A 7,896-nucleotide genomic window follows, 5' to 3' on the forward strand; every position below is an offset into this window, starting at 1 on the left:
CACACTCAGTCCTTTCTGTGCGTGCCTAGAGAAACCCACACTGCTCAGCTGTGTCACCTTTATTAGTCCTTGAGGAGCCTGGGGAGTAAGTAGCAACAATAGGAGGATACGCTGGGGAGCAGAGCATTTATTTTATGAGAGCTGTAATGTGCCCACTGCTATAACTTCTATGCTGTTCTTAGCTTTGGAGGATTTATTTATTATTTTAGTACCACAAAGCAAGTAATACTTGGTTTATGTAATGCAGCCTTTTACCTCATACCTCTTACTGTAGCCAGGCAGGTAGGGTTGGTTTGTGCAAGTCCTAGGAAGTGAGTGAGTTTTTCATCTCGTGCTGCATGGGTCACAGCAAGGGCAGAAGGATACGTGGGGGAGTGCATTTCTGCTTGTGGGATGCATCTCTTTGTTTTTGTCCTGCTTTTTTGCCAGATATGAGTATGATGCGAGTATGATAATCATTTCATAGTTCCCTAGTGGCTAATATTCCAGAACAGCAACCATTTTTTTGTATTCTTTATTTTGATGCATATTCCTATCAATTCCTTCCCTGCTAGGGGCCTACAATAATAATGTGCCTAACTATGATTCTTAGCACAGTGCCTTAGACATACCAGTAGTAAATTAGATTGGAGTTGTTAGTATACCTGGATTAATGAGCCAGCTGCAAATTACACTGGGCAGTTTTGAAACAGGGATCCAGATGATCAAATGAAAACTGGCCTAAAACAAAAGGTTTGCTAAAAGGTTGAGTTTCTGCTTCTGTGAGATCTCAGTTTCTGTTTTTGTGTTGGCTTTGCTACACTAAAGCTGAACTGGCAAGGTTTGCTGAAATGAGAACAAAAACACCAACTTGATCCACAGGGCAATTGGTCCGGGCCATTACACACTGGCTGGAATTGCTCGAGCAACACTGGGGAAAAGCAGGTCCATGCAGCTGAGACGATAGTCCGAGTACAACGGCCTGAAGAACTGTCACTCCTGTAGCTTCCACTGGGCACACGAGGGAGCTCTTGACACAGCATTAGCTCCTCAAATGTAGGCAAAGGCAGAGAATGCAACTTGAATTCCTGTTTCTTCTGCTTTTCCATCCCCTTTTACCAACCTTCTCCACTTACAGTCTTCTCTGGAATTTGCAAACAGGGTTCATAACACTCAAATCACCTGCCCAGGTCAGAAGATTTTTACAAGGCAGCAGTCTGTTTAGTTCAGCTAGGAGTAATGCTGAAGTGATCCCCTCTGAATTTGGTGGAATATCACCATGAGGCTTTTAGGCGGTGTATAACGCAGGATGGGTGCTTGCGGCCTTCCAAAGCCCTCTTCAGACACTGTTGATTTATGTTGCTTGGCCCATAGGGTAGCATGCCACCATCAGTACAAAACTACAGCTAGGAGAGGCAGGGTATGGAGTTTGGAGCCACTGTGCTGCATTGGGCTTACCTACTTACTCTGCCTAACACATGGAGGTAAGATTCAGTTTTCCAGCCAGATAACTGGAAGTTCCCAGGTTTATTTGGAATCACAGGAGCGCAATGCAGCATCAAGGCTTCAAGTGATCTCGCTGAGCTACCGGCTTGCTATTGCAGGTCTAGGAGCCGGTTTGAAGTAGCCCCTCGCAGTGTCATACCATAGGACCTCTACCTGATTAAATTTCTCCTTCATTTTGGGCTCCGCTGCATGCAGTCAGGGAGAGCTGGGCCAGAACAAACCAATGGAGGTATTTTGTATATGGTGAGAGCCCCTCACACTGCTCATCGTTTGTATCTTTTGTCCCTACCCTCAGCTGTCCTTCGTGGCAGGAAGTGGTATATGCGGAGTTCAACTCACAAACTTAAGTGCCGAAAGTTAAGATGGAATGGGTTATAACCAAAGCAAAGATGTTACAGCTCCAGGGAGTTAAGAGCTTCAATAGTAGAGATAGGCCTAACCAAACCTTGGGCGATTTCATGCAGGTGATTTCCAACCTAACACCCCTCTCTCCCCTGTACTATGACTTCTCCTTGCTAGAAGCCTGGCTCATTGCAGCTCCACACTCAGCGCTCACCTACTTGTGACTTCAAAGCAAGGCTGCAAGGTGCTGCTGAAAGCTGTCGGCACCCCATCCCTGGATCCAGGCGTGAGGCAACATACCCAGAGGGAGACCAGCTGAGCACTTAGCTGCTGGCTGGAGGGCCTAAGTGGCTGTCACATTGCCCTTCAGAACTTGGCTGCCTTTCCAGGAAAAGGCTCCTGGGGTGAGCAGGCTGGTTCTTTGATATGCAGGTAGTAAAAATAAATGGCATTCCCTGTTAGCCAGCGTACCCCTTGGCTGGTGCACAGTGCATCAGAGGTTTCCCCTATCCCCATGGAAAAAGGCCTCCTAATGAGGATGAGAGCAAATCGTATACAGTGCTATCCTGGGAGAGTGGCTTCCCTGGATTTTTTAAAGAAATCAGAGATGCAGTCAAAGATGCTGGGAGAAAAAGCAGTAGCTGACCCCTTGGTACTAGAGTAGTTCCAGTCAGTCTGGAGGACACGGGAGCAAAGTATGCAAAGCATGAATGAGTTACACCTGAAGTACGAGTCACTGCCTGTCTGAGGCTACTGAGGTGGACTGGTATGTCCTGGATCCACTGTGGATCAAGTCACACTTCCTGCATGACTTCTTCCCAACTTGTCTTCCTGAGTATCTGTGTCTACAATGGCTCACTGTGAGGCCTTTCGGCATGTGTCATGCCAACTTTGAGTAATATTGAGTCCTCCTTTTGTGATTTCAGGGGCAGGGACTTGCTGTTGCATATCACTATTTTCTCTGGTGAAGGAACATTGGCCTTTCTAGTGGAGGGAGTCAGGCCTACCTACCTATACTTGGTTCCTCTTTTTGTGAGAGGTCCATAGTAGGCTGAGAAGCTCTGCAAAAGTTGTCAAGCTACTAGTCCTCAAAGTATTTCTCACTCTGTTTCTTTCTTGTCCTGACATTGTTGGGCTTGCCAAATCCTAGCATTACCAATGTTTTAAGCATTCTCCGGTCCTTTTGCACCAAAGAAAAACAAATAGCACAAAAAGGCCTTTATAATGTCATAGGCCAGGTGCGAACCACCACAGCTCCATAGAAGGATGCTGATTTACACCCACTCAGGAGATGGCCCTGAATTTGAGTGCTGTTTTATTCCTAGGAGGGACAAACAGCTTCCTTAGATCTCGAGTGAGTCAGACAATAACAGTAACTACAGCAGGTAGTGTTATCTGCCACTGGGTGGTCTGCAGATGGTGGCCTATTTAAGAATGATGGAACCAGTTTCACTCTCTGCACACATTCACTTCAGCTGGGATTGAGAGGCTATGCTACTCTGCTGTTGTAAAAGAGCAAAAGGAAGAGCTCTGTCTTGGGAGAAAAGTTCAAAGGAGCTGAGCTATGGGGCTTGCTTTAATAGTTCAGGCCCAGGACTTCTGCTAGGAGCTCTGGTGGTTGAATGTCAGTTCTAGCAATGACTTTTGCTGTGGTCTTAGCCAATTAGTTTCATCTCCCTGCCTTGGTGTCTCTCTCCATAAATGTGGATATAATAACAGCAATATTTTTCTCAAGGATTAATTAGCTAATGTCTGTAAAACATTTTGAAGATGAAAAGCCCTGTCTGTATAAGTGCTGAGTATGATTAAGCTTGCCTCAGCTGGAAGATATCAAAGCTGGTTCAATTATTGCAGAGATAAAGCACTTTCCAAATCTCCAGTGTGGAAGTCATTTTCATAGACACAAATGTAGGTTATAATAATATTTTGATGCAGCTTTAAACATAAGTTCCAGAGATCTTTCCTTTTATCCTAATCTTGACTTGTCAGCTGCCATGTACTGTACTATTTTTTCCAAGCATTTCTGCACTGATAGGAGCTAAAATGGTCTCAAATGTGAATTGTGTGGTGTGCTTGTCTGCATACCGGCACCGGATGGTATGGTAGCCTGCTGCTGGGTATCTCTTATCAGGGACTGACAGAACAGAATTGCTCTCACAAGAATTTAAGTAGAATTAATATTCTGGTCCTCACCAAGTGCCAATTTATATTTGCTGCCTTGAAGTTCCTCAGATTAGAAGTGGCAGGTTGGGGTTATCAGCCCAGCAGTAGCAGAGACTGCTGTAGGTTTGTGTTTTTATCATGTGTTCATTTACAGACTTACAAATTCACTGCCTGTATTTTACATATATGCAATTAAGTTTCCGTTGAAGCCAAGGGAAAGACTTCCAGTAACTTCAGTGGGCATGACATCGGGCCGGTGTTAGCATTTATCTCTGGGTTTCTGAAAAAGCACACATTGCAGTAGAACTGACCATCAACAGATTCTTCAATGCAGATTCACTGATTGACAAGCAAAAACAGCATCGTGCTGTTTTACTTCTGGTGCTTTCCACTTCCTACAGATCGGAAAGCCATTTCTTACAACTTCATTTTGTTTTCTGCTGGAGATGGAAGCGGTCTTTGAGGGAGCTCTCAAAGCTTAGGGTTCAGTTAAAAGAAATAAATGCACCGTGGGGCTGTATGCAGTTCCAGTAAAAGTCAGGTGATTGTTGGGGTAAACAACTAGAATTTGAGAAATTGGTGGAAATCTATATCCAGGTAACTGTCTTGTTAGCTACAAATAAAAATGACCCATGGAAGAAAGAACAATGGTGAGGAAGCATCAAGGACACTGCATGTGATCAGAGCTCAGTGCATGCACAGCGATTAGAAATCAGTGAAGAGCAGTTGCCACTCTTTCTTCCATGCCCTTAGGGTTCTCCAGTGGGTGCGGGTCACCAGAAGATTGTGGAAGATCCCAGCACAGGTGCCACAATCACGTGTACAGAGGAAAGCAGAGGCAGTTTACAGAAACGCTGGTGGTTTTATTCAACCGGGTTGTTGAGAGTTTTCCCCATAGAGACCCCCTGCTATACACGGGGCAAAAAAGAGGAATGAGATAATCCAGAGCTGGGGCAAAAAAAGGGTCACAACACAACCTGCATTTGTCTGTCTGTAAATTCAAGGTGTACCAAATCCTTGTACTTCTTCTCAATGAAACTTCTTCAGTTGAATATGTTGCCTCTGGTGACCACATTCTCTGCACTTAGCTTTGGAGTCAAGGAAACATTGTTCTAGCATAGAAACATGTTTGCTTGGTGCAGCATGGACAGCCCAGGGTACTCATGGTTGGGGCCATAAGATATCCTTCTTTCTTTTCTCATGTCCTTGTGACAAGCTATTTAGCGGAACTCACAAATTCATTGGAATCTGACATGGCCGCACTCTGAGCACTTCTGCCGTGGCCTTGAATTCTTGACCTCTGGGCTTCCAGCCACTTGCCCCAGTGTCTACAACTCTGGCCATAAGACTGTGGAAATAAGAACCACTTCATGCTTCCGGCTTCCCATTAATCCCCCATCACAGCACATTGGATGATCAATGGCTGATGGAAAGAACAGTAAGTGCTTGCAAGCACGGCCAGTATCCACTGGGCTGTTGCAGCTGGAAACTAATGTTAAGGGAGTTTTGGGAAGCGAACACACATACATCATAGGGACACACAGCAGGAGGAGGAGGAAGAGGTGGAGGAGGAGAATGAGGTGCTAGTATTAGGTGAGGAATGAGTTGGTGCTAATGTGATGGGTCAGTGTGTTCCCTAGTTTTGAGAGTTCCTCGAAATGATGACCAAAAACAGCTTGTCCACTGGACGCAGGATAAGCAGGCAAGGGGGCTTTGTGACCAGGCTTAATGGGAACGATAGCAAAATGCTGACTTAGAGCAGTTGTTTGATGGCTGCTTCACACAGCTCCCTGTGGGACCAGCCTTGTGAACTGTGATGTGCCTCTGACCTTTCTGAACCTCAAGGAATTGGCAGAAGATCATGTATGGCTAGGAGCAGGGTGGGAGGGAGGAGAGGAGAGAGGGTTTGTTGCCTTAACTCAGTGTGGGTAATTTCTGGATAAGCAACAAATATGGGATTGTTTTCTTAGGCTCAAAAAGGAAAGCAGTGTGGGACCTGCAGGGAAAGTGAGTTCTTATGCTGAAAGTGTTTGTTTGCTTGAAAGCAGCCCAGTGAGGCAGGGTCTTTGCAGTCCTAAATTAAATGAGGTCCCTCCACTAGGAAATACATTTTTCTGTCAGTTTTCACACTTCTAAAGATATCAGCTGAGCTCTGCAGCCCTTCCCATTACCTCCAGCTGTAATAGCCCATGGGCAAAGGGATTATATCCCCTCCACCCCCTCTTTTTTCTATTAGTACTTGTATATGGTAAGCTGCTTCCTGCTCCTACCCAGCTGTGCTTTGATATGCAGAGGTGGAAAAGAGGTTAAGGCACCAGAGCTAAAGGGGAAATGCTTGCCACACACACGTTCACCAATCGCCCTCACCTCTGCTGAATGCTTTCCTTACCTCAGCCACAGAAGTTCACAGACAATAGTGACCCTGGATCCAGCTGTTGGTTCTTGCCAGGGTTAAGATGAGTGACCGAGCCTGATCTTTGTACCCATCACCATCAAGGTGGCCCCTGAGATCCACCTGCCAACCCTATCTGTGGCTAGTGCAGCTAATGCTCTTGTTGCACGAGAAGGTAAAACTGATGAAGTTCAGAAGGTTTGCAATATTGAAGGAAGTCATGTAACCACTCACTCCTAAGTTTCAAACTACTTGCAAAAAACTTACCATTATGGTGATATTGCAGCTGTCATTGGGAGCTGAGTCCACTGCAGTGGCAACACATGATGGGGGGTCACAGGTGGAGTGTACATGGAAGAGGGTGGGAGGACAGGAGGGTAAATGGGCAGGTTGGGGAGGACATACACTATAGGTGGTGGGGTGGGAGGGGAAGAATTAAGAGGGGGTAGAAAATGAAGGGATTATTGGCCTCCCCCATTTTAAAATAATAATTGTTCTGAGTGGCCCCGTCCCGACCTGAACTGCCTGCTGTAAGGGAGGAGGGAGAAGTGAAAGAGGGTAAAAAAGAACACACAGGGGCACCTACTGGCTAAGGGCTGGAACACAGCACCCCCTCGTGGCAAAGGGGATTAATTAGAAGTCTTTGGAGTCTCTGGCTATTTGCATGAATAAATCCACAGTTGGAGCGGCGTAACTGGAGAGCGCAGCAAATTAACACATCTCTGAGTAGTGTTAGTTTGAGGCGCTAAATGGACTTCAGAGTGGCAGGAAATCCTGGGTTGTGCAAACACAAACGCAGTTGCGTTGACGTAAACAGGAGATCATTTCACCTACACATGCCTCTAGAAGACAGTTCTCCTGGCTATTGATCACCAGTTACCTCACAACTGTTGCTAACACCACTTGGAAGCATGTGTGGTTTGGGGATGGATAGATAGATAGATATCTATCGAGGTATATGTGCAAAATGTTATCCATTATTACCCATTTTCAAGCACTGCTGGTGTAAGATTACTTCTAGGGCAGTGGTTTTCAACCATTTTTCATTTGTGGGCCCCTAAAAAATTTTGAACGGAGGTGTGGACCACTTTGGAAATTTCAAATGGAGATGTGGACCCCTTTGAATTGTAAGTGCAGTTATTCACATACCTTTGATTGATCATAGTAATCTTTTGTGGACCCCTTAGACATAGTCTGTGGAGCCTCAGGAGTCTGTGGACCACAGGTTGAAAACCACTGTTCTAGGGCATGTCTATATGGCACGATATAGTGCAATGTAGGGATACCTAAGCTAGCAGGATATGAATGATTTGGGAGGTACCAGAAGCAGTCTTGCCATGGCAGTGTGGAGAATCACAAAGCCTAATTTACTTTATGTCTGAGCAATGAAGTTCTGTGCTACCACCCCTAGCTTGTTCTTGGTGCTTTCTTTTTAGTGTTGTAGCACGGCAGCTAAGTGCTTAAGGTGCCTTTTTATAGCTTAGAAGGCATGAGTTCAAGCTGTGCTCTAAACT

This window comes from Crocodylus siamensis, chromosome 8 (genome assembly GCF_052110815.1).
Source record: "Crocodylus siamensis isolate JL-2025a chromosome 8, ASM5211081v1, whole genome shotgun sequence".
Lineage (NCBI taxonomy): Eukaryota > Metazoa > Chordata > Crocodylia > Crocodylidae > Crocodylus > Crocodylus siamensis.